Here is a 15,986-nt window from a genome sequence, read left to right as displayed (position 1 = left end):
AGCTGCAGAGCTGCAATGCGTGATCTTACCATGCTGGAACGCCGCAAGTGAGCACCCTCTAGGCGGACCTTGTGCAGCAGTGCATCAAGATCCGGATAGTCCCTCACAAAACTCTGCACGACCAAGTTGAGCACATGTGCCAGACATGGGATGTGAGTGAGGTTGCCTAGGCCCAGAGCTGCCACCAGATTTCTGCCATTGTCACACACTACCATGTCTGGCTGGAGATCCGCTGGCACAAACCACACGTCGCTCTCCTGCTTCATGGCATTCCAGAGCTCCTGCGCTGTGTGGCTTCAATTCCCCAAAGAAATTAATTTCAAGACGGCCTGTTGACGTTTGGCCAAAGCTGTGCTCATATCGGTCGTAACAGGTAAACGTTCACGGGTCCATGTGGCGGTGGACTGTGACGGCTCCTGCAGCGATGATTCTGAGGAACTCGTGTATGTGGAGGAGTCAATGTGTACAGACTGGATTCCTGCAATCCTTGGAGTTGGCAGAACACGTCCTGCGCCACTCGCACGATCTGTACCCAGCTCAACAACACTAACCCAATGGGCAGTGAGGGAAAGGTATCGCCCCTGTCCATGGTGACTGGTCCACGCATCGGTGGTGAGGTGGACCTTGCTACTGACGGCATTCAGTAGCGCGTGTTTTATGTGTCCCTCCACATGCTTGTGCAGGGCAGGGACGGCTTGCCTGCTGAAATAAAAGCGGCTGGGCACATTGTATTGTGGGACTGCCAATGCCATCAAATTACAGAAGCTGTCAGTCTCCACCAGCCTGAATGACAGCATTTCAAGGGACAGTAGTTTTGCAATGCCAGCATTCAGAGCCTGTGCTCGGGGGTGGTTTGCCGAGAATGGCCGCCTTTTCTCCCATGCCTGTCCTACCGATGGCTGTAGACTGGGCTGGGAGTTTGAGGATGACTGGGAACGTGGTGCTGTGGGTGGAATTACACTGGGTCTGTGGACAACAGTGCCAGAGGTTCTTCCATGGCGATCCTGTGAGGAAGCCGAACCAGCTGTGTGCGAGCTGGAGGAAGAGGCAACAACACGAGCTGAAGAGGTGGTAGGTGCCGCTGTAGGTTGGCCTAGGTCTTCAGTGTGTTTTTGTAACTCCACCACGTGCTTGATCCGCACATGTTTCCACATATTTGTGGTATTGAGGTTGCTGACATTTTTCCCTCTTTTGACTTTTTGATGACACACCTTGCATTTGACAAAGCAAATGTCATCTGCAACTGTGTCAAAAAAGGACCAGGCACGGCAAGTCTTGGGAGCACCCATTTTGGCTTTTGGAAGAGGCATGTTCCTAACGGGTGCCGAAGTGGGGGCTACAGGCTCCGCAGTCTTCCCCCTCCCTCTCCCTCTTTGGGCCATTCGGGAAATCTCTTCCTCAGAGCTGCTCCCACCACCTTCCTGTACCTCACGCCATGATGGGTCAAGGACCTCATCATCTACACTACACTCTTCCACCAACTGCTTCTCCTGGGTAGTCTCGGCAGCACAGTTCGCACCTGAAAGTGGCACCTGAGTCTCATCATCAGATGCGTACTGAGGTGTGCTGACCGGAGGCACTGGCCCACCCATCTCTTCAGAATCAGAGAGACAAAGCTGTTGGGCATCACTGCATACTGCCTCTTCTTCCATTTCTCCAATGCTGCTTGGCTGGCCCCCTGTTTCCAAGCCAAGAGATTCAGAGAACAGAAGTAGAGATGGCTCCTGTCCTGGGCTCTCTGACTGCCTGGGCAATTTGGCAGGTGGTGAAGAGACAGATGGGTGCTCTCCGGTGCTCTGTGCCTGAGAGGATGTGGCACTAATTGAAGTCGATGCGTTAGCTGCCATCCATCCGACAACGGCTTCAATTTGTTCGTCCCGCAGCAGCGGGGCATGGCGAGCTCCTACAAAGCTGCGCATGAAGGACTGTTCCCTGCTAAAACTGGGGGATGATGATTCACCGGTGCCCGCAGCAGGCACAGAATCCCCACGTCCTCTCCCTGCTCCACGCCCACGTGCCTTACTCCCTGCCTTCTTCATCTTGGTAGACTGATAAAGATAGGCAGAAAAGTACTAAGGGCTTAGTGTGCTTATTCCTGAAAAGCTGCTAACAGTTATAAGGAACACTAATTTTATCAAGTGTGGACTAGACTTTAATATGAGCTAATGTGGCCTACACAACTCTAAAGTGGAGTGTTTGGTGAACTTTATAAACTTTTTGTTTTTTCCACAGAACAGACTACAGAGCGAGCTGCACTCACACACAGACCGTGCAGACTGCCGTAAATGACACTACAAGGCCACAAAAAGCTCCTCTACGTAATCCTACGGATGGAAAGCCACTAATAGGATAAATTTGAAAAAATGTGCAGCAGGCTGCACTAATTGCAAAAAAGGTCAATGGAACGGTATGAGGCAGTGACGCACTCTGAGCTGACTACAACTGGCTGTGGCGGCAGAACAGACTACAGAGCGATCTGCACTCACACACAGACCGTGCAGACAGCTGTAAACGGCGCTGCAAGGCCAAAAAAAGCTCCTCTATGTAATTCTATATAGTGTTTTTCTACAATCTAGCAGGATATGGATGGAAAGCCACTAAAAGGATAAATTTGAAAAAATGTGCAGCAGGCTGCACTAATTGCAAAAAAGGACAATGGAACGGTATGAGGCAGTGACGCACACTGAGCTGACTACAATTGGCTGTGGCTGCAGAACAGACTACAGATCGAGCTGCACTCACACACAGACCGTGCAGACAGCCGTAAACGGCGCTGCAAGGCCAAGAAAAGCTCCTCTACGTAATCCTATATAGTGTTTTTCCACAATCTAGCAGGATACGGATGGAAAGCCACTAATAGGAAATATTTGGAAAAATGTGCAGCAGGCTGCACTAATTGCAAAAAAGGACAATGGAACGGCATGAGGCAGTGACACACCCTGAGCTGACAACAACCGTCTGTGGCTGCGGACAGACTACAGAGCGATGCGCACTCACACAGAGACCGTGCAGACAGCCGTAAATAGCACTGCAAGGCCAAAAACAGCTCCTCTATGTAATCCTATATAGTGTTTTTCCACAATCTAGCTGGATACGGATGAAAAGCCACTAATAGGAAATATTTGAAAAAATGTGCAGCAAGCTGCACTAATTGCAAAAAAGGACAATGGATTGAACAGTATGAGGCAGTGACGCACCCTGAGCTGACTACAACCGGCTGTGGCTGCGGACAGACTACAGAGTGAGCTGCACTCACACACACAGAGACCTTGCAGACGGCTGTGAACAGCGCTGCAAGGCAAAAGCAAGGTTCTCACACAGCGGTTGCTAAATTAGCCTGGGTAAAGCAAAATGAAGCAAATCGCTATCTCTAAACTGGCCCTCAGTCAGAACACAGCGTCCTGTCCCTAACTGAATTCACAGCAGAGTGAGCCCAAAATGGCGGTGGCGACTTTTATAGTGCATCATGACATCATTTCAGCAGCCAATCACAACCATGCCAGTAATTACATGCCTACCATGCAGAACAGGATGTGCTCACACTTCTAAACATTCCTCATTGACTGAATTCTGGCTCTGAATTATGGGAGATTCCGATTCCGGTATCCGATATACTGAAAATATCGGAACTCGGTATCGGAATTCCGATACCGCAAATATCGGCTGATACCCAATACTTGCAGTATCGAAATGCTCAACACTACTCCTGACTCCTCTCCCAGGTTGTCCTCTCTGTCTGTCTGCCTGACACCAACTCCTCCTCCAAGCCAGAATACATATATCTCTCTAGGGAATCTCCCCTGAAACCGGGTATAGAGCTCCCACTTCTGGCCTGGAATCAGAACATGATGTGTTAAACTCTATTGCCGTGCCAGGCAGTATCATGGGGCAGGATGGAGACAGATGGGGCAGGATCATGGGGCAGGATGGAGACAGATGGGACAGGATTATTGGGCAGGATGGAGACACATGGGGCAGGATGGAGACATGGAGCAGGATGGAGAAACATGCTGCAGGATGGATACAATGGAGACAGATGGGGCAGGATCATAAGACTTTGCAACACCGCCAAATGATAGCAGCGTAACAAACTGAATTCCAGTGTCTTTTTTTTGCACCTCTTCACACCCACACATGGGTATACTCTTCCTGATTTGGGCTATTTGCTGTTGTCCTCATCCTCATCATCCACCACCACTATATCACCAGGGTGACCGTAGTCCGTGATGCAACACTCACATAATTTTTTTAAAGGGTGTTTATGATGCCAGTAACAACATTTTTTATACAGTATGTTCATGTATACCCCCAGGGGTAAATGTTTTCGGCTCATAAACTTAGTGCATGAGCATTACAAGTATAGGAGACCCCCTCCTTTCTAATGGGAACATTTTGTTATGAGGCCCTCCTCCACGTCTCTACCAGGGGCATTGTAGTGCCTCCAAATTTTTGACAGCTCTTGCATTCACTGCATAGGCAGACAGTATGGGAGTACCAACTTCCGAATAATGGGAACATTGCTTTTAGTTGGCCCTCCTGTACATCTCTTCAAAAGGAGTATTGGGGTGCATCTAAATTTGGGACAGGCCTTGCATTCAATGCATAGGCAAACAGTATGAGAGTACCAAATTCCTAATAATGGGAACATTGCTTTCAGGAGGCCCTCCTGTACATCTGTTCAAAGGGTTATTGGGGTGCGTCAAAAATTGGGGCAGGTTTTGCATTCACTGCATAGGCAAAAAGTATGGGAGTACCAACTTCCGAATAATGGGAACATTGTGTTCTGGTGGTCCTCCTGTATGTCTCTACAAAGGGGTATTGGGATGTATCTAAATTTTGTCCAGGCCTTGCATTAACTGCATAGGCAAACAGCATGGGAGGACCAATTTCATAATAATGGTAACAATGCTTTCAAGTGGCCCTCCTGTACTGTATGTCTCTTCAAAGGGGTATTTGGGTGTGTCTAAATTTTGGCCAGGCCTTGCATTCACTGCATACGCAAACAGTATGGGTGTACCAAATTCCTAATAAAGGGAAGATTGCTTTCAGAGGGGCCTCCTATATGTCTGTTCAAAGGGGTATTGGGGTGCATAAAAAATTGGGGCAGGTCTTGCATTCACTGCATAGGCAAACAGTATGGGAGTACCAAATTCCTAATAATGGGAACATTGCTTTCAGGAGGCCCTCCTGTACGTCTCTTCAAAGGGGTATTGGGGTGCATCCAAATTTGGGGCTGTTTAATAATGGAAACAACAAAGCATAGCTGGCTGATGGATCTCTAAGAATAGTGAGGGCTGACTGCTGGCCCTTTAAGAATAGTAAAGGCCACCTTATGGCGCTATAAAGAATAGGCTTTGTGACTTTCAGAGTCCCTCCTTCATAAATTAAACAGGATGTGTCTGATGATGTGTCACACACCACATGGCCAGCTAAGGTTGTAAAATGTTAAAACTACATTTCCCAGTGAATGCATTTGACTTGGATGAAAGCAATGCTAAAGTTCAAAAACGCATCAAAAACACTACGTGTGTACATAGCCCAAGGTGTGGAGGAGCATTTTTGTTTTTGGTTATTTATTTTGCCCTATATACAAGTCTTTACCCTGAAAAGGATGTTCCTTAAAGGGACTCTGTCACCTGAATTTGGAGGGAACAATTTTCAGTCATATGGGCGGGGTTTTTGGGTGTTTGATTCACCCTTTCCTTACCCGCTGGCTGCATGCTGGCTGCAATATTGGATTGAAGTTCATTCTCTGTGTTAGGGCTAGCGGAACGCACCTAATGAATGTATATATTTTATTAGGATAGATGCGTTCGCAGCCCGGGGTCCACAGTGCAGGAGAACCTGCTGCTAGCAAATAGCGGAACTAAATGGCGGTGTAAGCTAACTCTGTTACTTCACAGAGCAGCCGTGAACTCAAAGCTCTGCGCCCTGTTAGACACCACAGAGGCACAGGCTAACTGTCTAAACAAGAACAGTCAGTGGTCTTGCATGCACACGAAACTCCTCGCCGGAGGTGCCAGCATTCTAGGGGCTTATTTCGGCCAGGTCCCTGGACACACAAGCATACAAACTCCTCGCCGGAGGTGCCAGCATTCTAGGGGCTTATTTCAGCCGGGTCCCTGAACACACTCATAAAAGACCACACTGGCGCAAAGTACATAAATGAAAGCAATACTAGCGCATGGCCGTGCGGCCATGCAAGCCTTAAATAGTTGCAGCATGTACAGGACCTACCAAGAAGGACCAATGAGAGGCTGCCACAGAGCGTGAGCACCTACAGGACCTTAGCTGCAGTGTCTGATCATGTGACCCTCGATCTCCACTGAGAGATCTTACTCTGGGCATGCTCAGAACGAGAAAAGCAGGACTTAGTCCCAGAAGCGTCTGCTCGCTGCTGCCCAGCACTGAATTCAATGGCAGAAGCAGGAAAAGCAGCAGCAACTCTCTGTACAGAGTCAGACTGAGCAAGATGCTGGGACCGACGTCTCCACTGAGCCGACTCCACTGCGGCAGGAGAAGAATGGGAGACCGCAGCGGAGATGGCCCGAGATTCCCCCTGTGCAGAGACGGGAACTCGACCCCTAACATTACCCCCCCTCCTAGGGCCCCCCCTCCTTGGGCCTCGCTACGCTCAAAGGCAGCAATGAGCTGCGGAGCCTGAATGCGCTCAGAAGGCTCTCAGGACCGTAACCCTTCCAGTCCACCAAATAACATTTTTTGCCACAAACCACCTTGTACCCCAAAATAGCGTTCACCTCGTAATCGTCCGTAGACGAACCCGATGTCCCGGCAGATGACTCAGAAAACCGGGACATGTATACAGGTTTCAAGAGGGACACATGAAAGGTGTCGGTGATACCCATGCGTGGCGGAAGGGCTAAACGATAGACCACAGGGTTAACCTGTTCGAGGACCTTGAAAGGACCCAAGTAGTGCAAACTTAGTGGACTCAACTCGCAGCCTGATGTTATGGGCGGAGAGCCACACTAAGTCACCAGGAGCAAAGGTTAGAGCGGGGCGCCGATGTGCATTGGCGGAGGACCTCATTCTCTCCTTGGAGGCCTGAATGGCATCCTGAGTGCGGTCCCAAATATCCTGTGCTTCCACAGCCCAGTCTGACACCCTGGAGTCGGCAGAAGACCCGACCCCCCGCTGATGCTGACTGTTATGATCCGGTGACTTTGGAGCCGCATGAAACTTTGAAACCTGAACTAACACCGCAACTAGAAGTAGCCGTGGGGTGTGCCTAACAAACCCTAGACACCTCGACACAGCCGGAGGACTAAATACCCCTATAGATGGAAATAGGAATACTACCTTGCCTCAGAGCAGAACCCCAAAGGATAGGCAGCCCCCCACGAATAATGACTGTAAGTAGGATAAGAAAGACACACGCAGGCAGAAAACAGAATTCAGCAAAAGAGGCCACTCTAGCTAAATAGGGAAAGATAGGACAGAATACTAAGCGGTCAGTATTAAAACCCTTCAAAAATATCCACAGCAGATAATACAAAAAGTTCCACAATCTAACTAAAGACATGGAATGTAAAACAAAAACAAAACCAGACACTTATCTTTGCTGATTTTGCAGCAAGGCAGAAGGAACCAAACAAGGACCAACACCTCCAAAACCATGGACAACTGGCAAGGACTAATGAATCCTGCAAGCCTAAATACCCCAGTCAGAACTGCAATCAGCAGATACACCTGACCAGGACTGCAACTCAGGGACAACTGCATTACCACCTACAACCACCGGAGGGAGCCCAAAAGCAGAATTCACAACAGTACCCCCCCTTGAGGAGGGGTCACCGAACCCTCACCAGAGCCCCCAGGCCGATCAGGACGAGCCAGATGAAAAGCATGAACCAAATCAGCAGCATGGACATCAGAGGCAAAAACCCAAGAATTATCCTCCTGGCCATAACCCTTCCATTTGACAAGATACTGAAGCCTCCGCCTCGAAAAACGAGAATCCAAAATCTTCTCAACCACATACTCCAACTCCCCATCAACCAACACAGGGGCCGGAGGATCAACAGAGGGAACAACGGGTACCACATATTTCCGCAATAAAGATCTATGGAAGACATTATGGATAGCAAAAGAGGCCGGAAGCACCAATCGAAAAGACACCGGATTAATAATCCCAGAAATCCTATAAGGACCAATAAACCGAGGCTTAAACTTAGGAGAAGAAACCTTCATAGGAACATGACGGGAAGACAACCAGACCAGGTCCCCAACCCGAAGCCGGGAACCAACACACCGACGACGGTTAGCAAAACGTTGAGCCTCCTCCTGAGACAACACCAAATTGTCCACCACCTGAGCCCAAGTCTGCTGCAACCTGTCAACCACAGAATCCACACCAGGACAGTCAGAAGGCTCAACCTGCCCAGAAGAAAAACGAGGATGAAAACCAAGATTACAAAAAAAAGGCGAAACCAAAGTAGCCGAACTAGCCTGATTATTAAGGGCAAACTCGGCCAACGGCAAAAAGGCCACCAAATCATCCTGATCAGCAGACACAAAGCATCTCAAATAAGTCTCCAAGGTCTGATTAGTTCGCTCGGTTTGGCCATTTGTCTGAGAATGAAATGCAGAGGAAAAAGATAAATCAATGCCCAGCCTAGCACAAAAGGCCCGCCAAAACCTAGAAACAAACTGGGAACCTCTGTCAGACACAATATTCCCCGGAATACCATGCAAACGAACCACATGCTGAAAAAACAACGAAACCAAATCTGAAGAGGAAGGCAATTTAGGCAAAGGCACCAAATGAACCATCTTAGAGAACCGGTCACAGACAACCCAGATAACCGTCATCCTCTGGGAAACCGGAAGATCAGAAATAAAATCCATAGAAATATGCGTCCAGGGCCTCTCAGGGACCGGCAATGGCAAAAGCAACCCACTAGCATGGGAACAACAAGGCTTGGCCCACGCACAAGTCCCACAGGACTGCACAAAGGAACGCACATCACGTGATAAAGAATGCCACCAAAAGGACCTACCAACCAAGTCTCTGGTACCAAAAATACCAGGATGACCAGCCAGCACAGAACAGTGAACCTCGGAAATCACTCTACTAGTCCATCTGTCAGGAACAAACAGTTTCCCCACTGGACAGCGGTCAGGTCTGTCAGCCTGAAATTCCTGAAGAACCCGTCGTAAATCAGGGGAAATGGCAGAAAGGACCACCCCTTCTTTCAGAATGCCGACCGGTTCAAGAACCTCAGGAGAATCAGTCGAAAAACTCCTAGAAAGGGCATCAGCCTTAATATTCTTAGAACCCGGAAGATACGAGACCACAAAATCAAAATGGGAAAAAAACAAGGACCATCGAGCCTGTCTAGGATTCAACCGTTTGGCAGACTCGAGGTAAATCAGATTCTTATGATCAGTCAAGACCACAATACGGTGCTTAGCTCCCTCAAGCCAATGTCGCCACTCCTCAAACGCCCACTTCATAGCCAACAACTCCCGATTGCCGACATCATAATTGCGTTCAGCCGGTGAAAATTTACGGGAAAAGAAGGCACACGGCTTCATCAAGGAACCAACAGGATCCCTCTGAGACAAAACAGCCCCTGCCCCAATCTCAGAAGCGTCAATCTCAACCTGAAACGGAAGAGAAACATCCGGTTGGCGCAACACCGGAGCGGAAGTAAATCGACGTTTAAGCTCCTGAAAAGCAGAAACAGCCACAGAGGACCAATTCGCCACATCAGCTCCTTTCTTTGTCAAATCGGTCAAGGGTTTAACCACGCTGGAAAAGTTAGCAATGAAACGGCGATAAAAATTTGCAAAACCCAAAAATTTCTGAAGGCTCTTTACGGACGTGGGTTGAATCCAATCATGAATGGCCTGAACCTTAACCGGATCCATCTCAATAGATGAAGGAGAAAAAATAAAACCCAAAAAAGAAACCTTCTGCACCCCAAAGAGACACTTAGACCCCTTCACAAACAAAGCATTGTCACGAAGAATCTTAAATACCCTCCTGACCTGTTCCACATGAGACTCCCAATCATCAGAAAAAATAAAAATATCGTCCAGATATACAATCAAGAATTTATCAATATAAGTCCGGAAGATATCATGCATGAAAGATTGAAAAACAGATGGAGCATTAGTGAGCCCGAACGGCATCACAAGGTATTCAAAATGGCCTTCGGGCGTATTGAACGCAGTTTTCCATTCATCACCCTGCTTAATACGAACATGATTATACGCCCCCCGAAGGTCAATCTTCGTAAACCAACTAGCCCCCTTAATCCTAGCAAACAAATCGGAAAGCAAAGGTAAAGGGTATTGAAACGTGACCGTGATCTTATTCAAGAGGCGATAATCAATACCGGGTCTCAAGGAGCCATCCTTCTTAGCAACAAAAAAAAATCCCGCTCCCATCGGTGAAGAAGATGGCCAAATATGCCCTTTCTCCAAAGACTCCTTAACATAACTCCGCATAGCGGTATGTTCAGGCACAGACAGGTTGAAGAGTCGGCCCTTAGGAAACTTACAGCCTGGAATAAAATCAATCGCACAATCACAGTCCCTGTGCGGTGGAAGAGAACTGGACTTGGGCTCATCGAATACATCCTGAAAATCAGACAAAAACTCTGGAATTTCGGAAGAGGAAGAAGAGGAGATGGACATTAAAGGAACATCATTATGAACCCCCTGACAACCCCAACTAGTCACAGACATAGACTTCCAGTCCAACACAGGATTATGTACCTGCAACCACGGAAAACCTAGCACGATAGCATCATGTAAATTATGCAACACCAGAAATCGACAATCTTCCTGATGGGCTGGCGCCATACGCATGGTCACCTGTGTCCAAAACTGGGGTTCATTTTTAGCCAAAGGTGTAGCATCAATGCCCCTTAGAGGAATAAGGTTCTGCAAAGGCTGCAAGGGAAAACCACAATGCCTGGCAAACTCAAAGTCCATTAAGTTCAAAGCGGCGCCTGAATCCACAAACGCCATGACAGAAAATGATGACAATGAACAGATCAAGGACACAGATAACAGAAATTTAGGTTGTACAGTACTGATGGTAAATGAACTAGCGATCCTCTTTGTCCGCTTAGGGCAGGCTGAAATGACATGAGAGCATCGCCACAATAATAACACAACCTATTCTGACATCTGAATCCTTGTCGTTCTGTTCTAGACAGAATCCTATCACACTGCATTGGCTTAGGACTCTGCTCTGAGGACAACGCCACAGCGCAAACAGTTCTGCGCTCCCGCAAGCGCCGATCAATCTGAATGGCCAGAGACATATAATCACTCAGACCGACAGGCGTGGGAAACCCCACCATAACATCTTTAATGGATTCAGAAAGACCCTTTCTGAAAATTGCCGCCAAAGCATCATCATTCCATTTAGTCAACACAGACCATTTTCTAAATTTCTGACAATATAATTCTGCCGCCTCTTGACCCTGAGACAGGGCCAACAAGGTCTTCTCCGATTGATCCACAGAATTAGGTTCATCATATAATAGTCCTAAAGCCTGAAAAAAGGAATCTACATTAAGCAAAGCCGGATTCCCAGATTCCAGGGAAAATGCCCAATCCTGTGGATCGCCACGCAGCAGGGAAATAACGATTTTAACCTGCTGAATGGAATCACCAGAGGATCGAGGTCTCAAAGCAAAAAACAGTTTACAGTTGTTTTTGAAACTCAAAATTTGGACCTGTCACCAAAAAACAAATCAGGAGTAGGAATCTTTGGCTCTAAAACAGGAGTCTGAACAATATAATCAGAAATTCCCTGTACCCTAGCAGCAAGCTGGTCTACACGAGAAGCTAATTCCTGAACATTCATGCTAACACAAGACTCCTCAGCCACCCAGAGAAAAAGAGGGAAGAAAAGGCCAAGCAAACTGCAGAAAAAAAAATGACTCGACACCTTTCTTCCCTTCTTCTGAGATGCATTTAACTCTTTATTGGCCAGTTGTACTGTTATGATCCGGTGACTTTGGAGCCACATTAAACTTTCTCTGGAGTAGGTGGAAACTGTACTGACCGCAAAACCTGAACTAACACCGCAACTAGAAGTAGCCGTGGGGTGTGCCTAACAAACCCTAGACACCTCGACACAGCCGGAGGACTAAATACCCCTATAGATGGAAATAGGAATACTACCTTGCCTCAGAGCAGAACCCCAAAGGATAGGCAGCCCCCCACGAATAATGACTGTGAGTAGGAGAAGAAAGACACACGCAGGCAGAAAACAGAATTCAGCAAAAGAGGCCACTCTAGCTAAATAGGGAAAGATAGGACAGAATACTAAGCGGTCAGTATTAAAACCCTTCAAAAATATCCACAGCAGATAATACAAAAAGTTCCACAATCTAACTAAAGACATGGAATGTAAATCTGCAGCTCCTGAGAATCCAACAAGACTGAGAAAATACTGACACAATCAAGCTGGACAAAAAAACAATGAATAGCACGGAATTATTAAGCACACAGCATGTGTGCCACAAAAACAAAACCAGACACTTATCTTTGTTGATTTGGCAGCAAGGCAGAAGGAACCAAACAAGGACCAACACCTCCAAAACCATGGACAACTGGCAAGGACTAATGAATCCTGCAAGCCTAAATACCCCAGTCAGAACTGCAATCAGCAGATACACCTGACCAGGACCGCAACTCAGGGACAACTGCATTACCACCTACAACCACCGGAGGGAGCGCAAAAGCAGAATTCACAACAGCTGACCATAGTTGAGGAGGAATGGGGTTTGTCCAGTGGAGTCGGCAACCGCATTGTTCAGCGCAAACTCTGCCCACGGTAGCAAGGATGCCCAGTCATCCTGCCTGGCTGAGACAAAATGTCGCAGATATGTGACCAAGGTCTGATTGGCCCTCTCTACCAATCCATTCGTCTCGGGATGATATGCGGAAGAGAGATTTAACTCAATGCTGAGAAGACGAGAAAGCTCTCTCCAGAACCGAGATGCAAACTGGGGACCCCGGTCACTGACAATCTTGTCTGGCATACCGTGTAAGGCTACGTTCACATTAGCGTTAAGCTAATGTGCGTCGGGTTTGCGTCGGCGACGCAGCGGCGACGCATGCGTCATGCGCCCCCTATACTTAACATGGGGGACGCATGCGTTTTTTTTTGTTGCGTTGTGCCACACATGCGTCTTTTTTGCCGCAAGCGTCGGACCAAAAAAACGCAGCAAGTTGCATTTTTCTTGCGTCCGATTTTCGGCAAAAACCGACGCATGCGTCGCAAAACGCAGCGTTTTTGCGTGCGTTTTGCCGCGTTTTTGCGTGCGTTGTGCGTTGCGTCGCCGACGCAGCGGCGCACAACGCTAGTGTGAACTTAGCCTAAGCGAAAGATGTGCTTTATGAACAACGCTGCCAAGGCCCGTGCCAAAGGTAACCGCGGAAGAAGCACCAAATGCACCATTTTGGAGAAGTGATCGGTGATAACCCAAATGATGGTACAGCCCCGAGACTTGGGCAAACCCACCACAAAATCCATCCCGACCATCTCCCAGGGCCTGTCTGCCACCGGCAATGGATAGAGTAACCCAGCTGGCCGTTGTCGAGGAGACTTATTTTTGGCGCAGGAGACACACGCCTGAATATAATCCCTGACATCACGGACCATATGGGGCCACCAATACGTCCTCACCAACAGCTCAGATGTCCTTTTTGTCCCAAAATGTCCACCCACCCTAGACGAATGAGCCCACGAGAGAACCTCCGGTCACAAATTGGATGGTACAAAAGTCTTGCCCGGAGGCACAGACTCTAGCAAAACCAGAGCTACGGTTCTCAGGCTCTCAGTGGGGACAATAAGCCGAGGCTCCTCTTCCTGCTCCACAGATGACACAACGGAGCGAGAGAGGGCGTCGGCACGAATGTTCTTCTCCCCAGAAAGAAAATGGAGGGTGAAATGGAACCGGGAGAAGAACAAGGACCATCTAGCCTGGCGAGAATTTAACCGCTGGGCTGTCTGTAGGTACACCAAATTTTTATGATCTGTGAAGACTTGGAAAGGAAAACGAGCTCCCTCCAAGAGATGTCTCCACTCCGAGAAGGCCAACTTCATGGCCAGCAACTCCCTGTCCCCGATGGAATGATTCCTCTCTGCTGGCGAGAAGGTCTTTGAAAAGAAGAAGCAAGGATGCTTCCGACCTTGAGCATCCTTTTGGAAGAGGACTGCTCCAGAACCAACAGATGAGGCATCCACCTCCATGATAAATGGTTTGTCTACATCGGGGCGATGTAGGATGGGAGCACTGGCGAAGTGTGACTTTATGGAATTAAAGGCCTTGGAGACCTCCTCAGACCACAATTTGGGATTTGCTCCCTTCTTGGTAAGGGCAACCAAGGGAGCTACCAACGTTGAGAAGTGTGGAATGAACTGTCGATAGTAGGGTTGAGCGACTTTTATTTTTATAGGATCGGGTCGGGTTTCACGAAACCCGACTTTCTCAAAAGTCGGGTCGAGTGAAATCGGCTGATCCTATAAAAAAGTCGGGGTCGGGGTCGGCCGAAACGCGAAACCCAATGCAGTGCAATGGGATACTATGGTTCCCAGGGTCTGAAGGAGAGGAAACTCTCCTTCAGGCCCTGGGATCCATATTTAAGTGTAAAATAAAGAATTAAAATAAAAAATATTGATATACTCACCCTCTGACGAGCCCTGGTAGTAATCGGCGTCTTCCGTTCCTAAGAATGAGCGCGTTCAGGGCCTTAGATTACGTCACGGCTTTGTGATTGGTCGCGGCGGCCCACGTGACCGCTCAGCGACCAATCACAAGCCGTGATGTAATTCTCTCAGGTCCTAAATTCCTCATTCTAGGAATTTAGGCCATGAGAATTACGTCACGGCTTGTGATTGGTCGCTGAGCGGTCACGTGGGCCGCCGCGACCAATCACAAAGCAGTGACGTCATCTAAGGCCCTGGACACGCTCATTCTTAAGAAGGAAGGCTGCCGGAAAGAAACAGGGCACGTACGAGGGTGAGTATATACCTAATAGGAATATACTCACCCTCGGCTTCTTTCCGGCAGCCTTTCTTCTTAAGAATGAGCGCGTTCAGGGCCTTAGATGACGTCACGGCTTTGTGATTGGTCGCGGCTCGTCGGAGAGGTGAGTATATCAATATTTTTTATTTTAATTCTTTATTTTACACTTAAATGTGGATTCCGATACCGAGTTCCGATATCGCAAACATATCTGACTTCCTGATGAACCCTCTTGCCAGATTTTCTTGGATGTATTGAGACATAGCCTCCGTCTCCGGGAGAGATAACGGATAAACTCGACCCCGGGGAGGCTCAGCACCAGGCAAGAGATCAATAGGACAGTCATAAGGGCGGTGAGGCGGAAGGGTCTCCGCCGCCTTTTTGGAGAACACGTCCGCATGAGACCAGTATTGCTTGGGGAGAGAGGATAGATCTGCGGGTACCTCTGTAGTAGCAACCTGAACGCACTCCCTTTGACATCTACCCTCACAAGACTCACCCCATCCCAAAATTCTGCCTGAAGACCACTCGATATATGGAGTGTGGTACCGTAACCAAGGTATCCCCAACAGGACCTCATCAATACCCTCAGGTATGACGAGCAGAGATATTGTCTCCTGATGGGATGGCGACATGGACAGAGAAAAAGGAATGGTCTGGTGAGTTATCTGTGAAGGCAGTGTCGACCCATTCACCACTCGTACCGTAACTGGTTTCGCTAGCATAACCAGGGGTATTGCGTGACGTTGGGCAAAGGCGGAAGACATGAAATTGCCCTCTGCCCCAGAATCCACGCAGAGCTCTACTGTGTGGGAAGATGAGCCAATAATAATTGTCCCCTTAATGGACAATTTTGAGGCAAACGTCGCCGTATCTAGAGTACCTCCACCGACTACCACTAGAGGCTGACGTCTCCTCGACCGCTGGGAACATCTGGTGGCAAGATGTCCAGACTGCTGGAAAACA

This window comes from Ranitomeya variabilis, chromosome 2, assembly GCF_051348905.1.
Source record: "Ranitomeya variabilis isolate aRanVar5 chromosome 2, aRanVar5.hap1, whole genome shotgun sequence".
Taxonomy (NCBI): Eukaryota; Metazoa; Chordata; class Amphibia; order Anura; family Dendrobatidae; genus Ranitomeya; species Ranitomeya variabilis.
The sequence above is the reverse complement of the archived record's forward strand: the minus strand, read 5'-3'. Positions refer to the sequence as shown.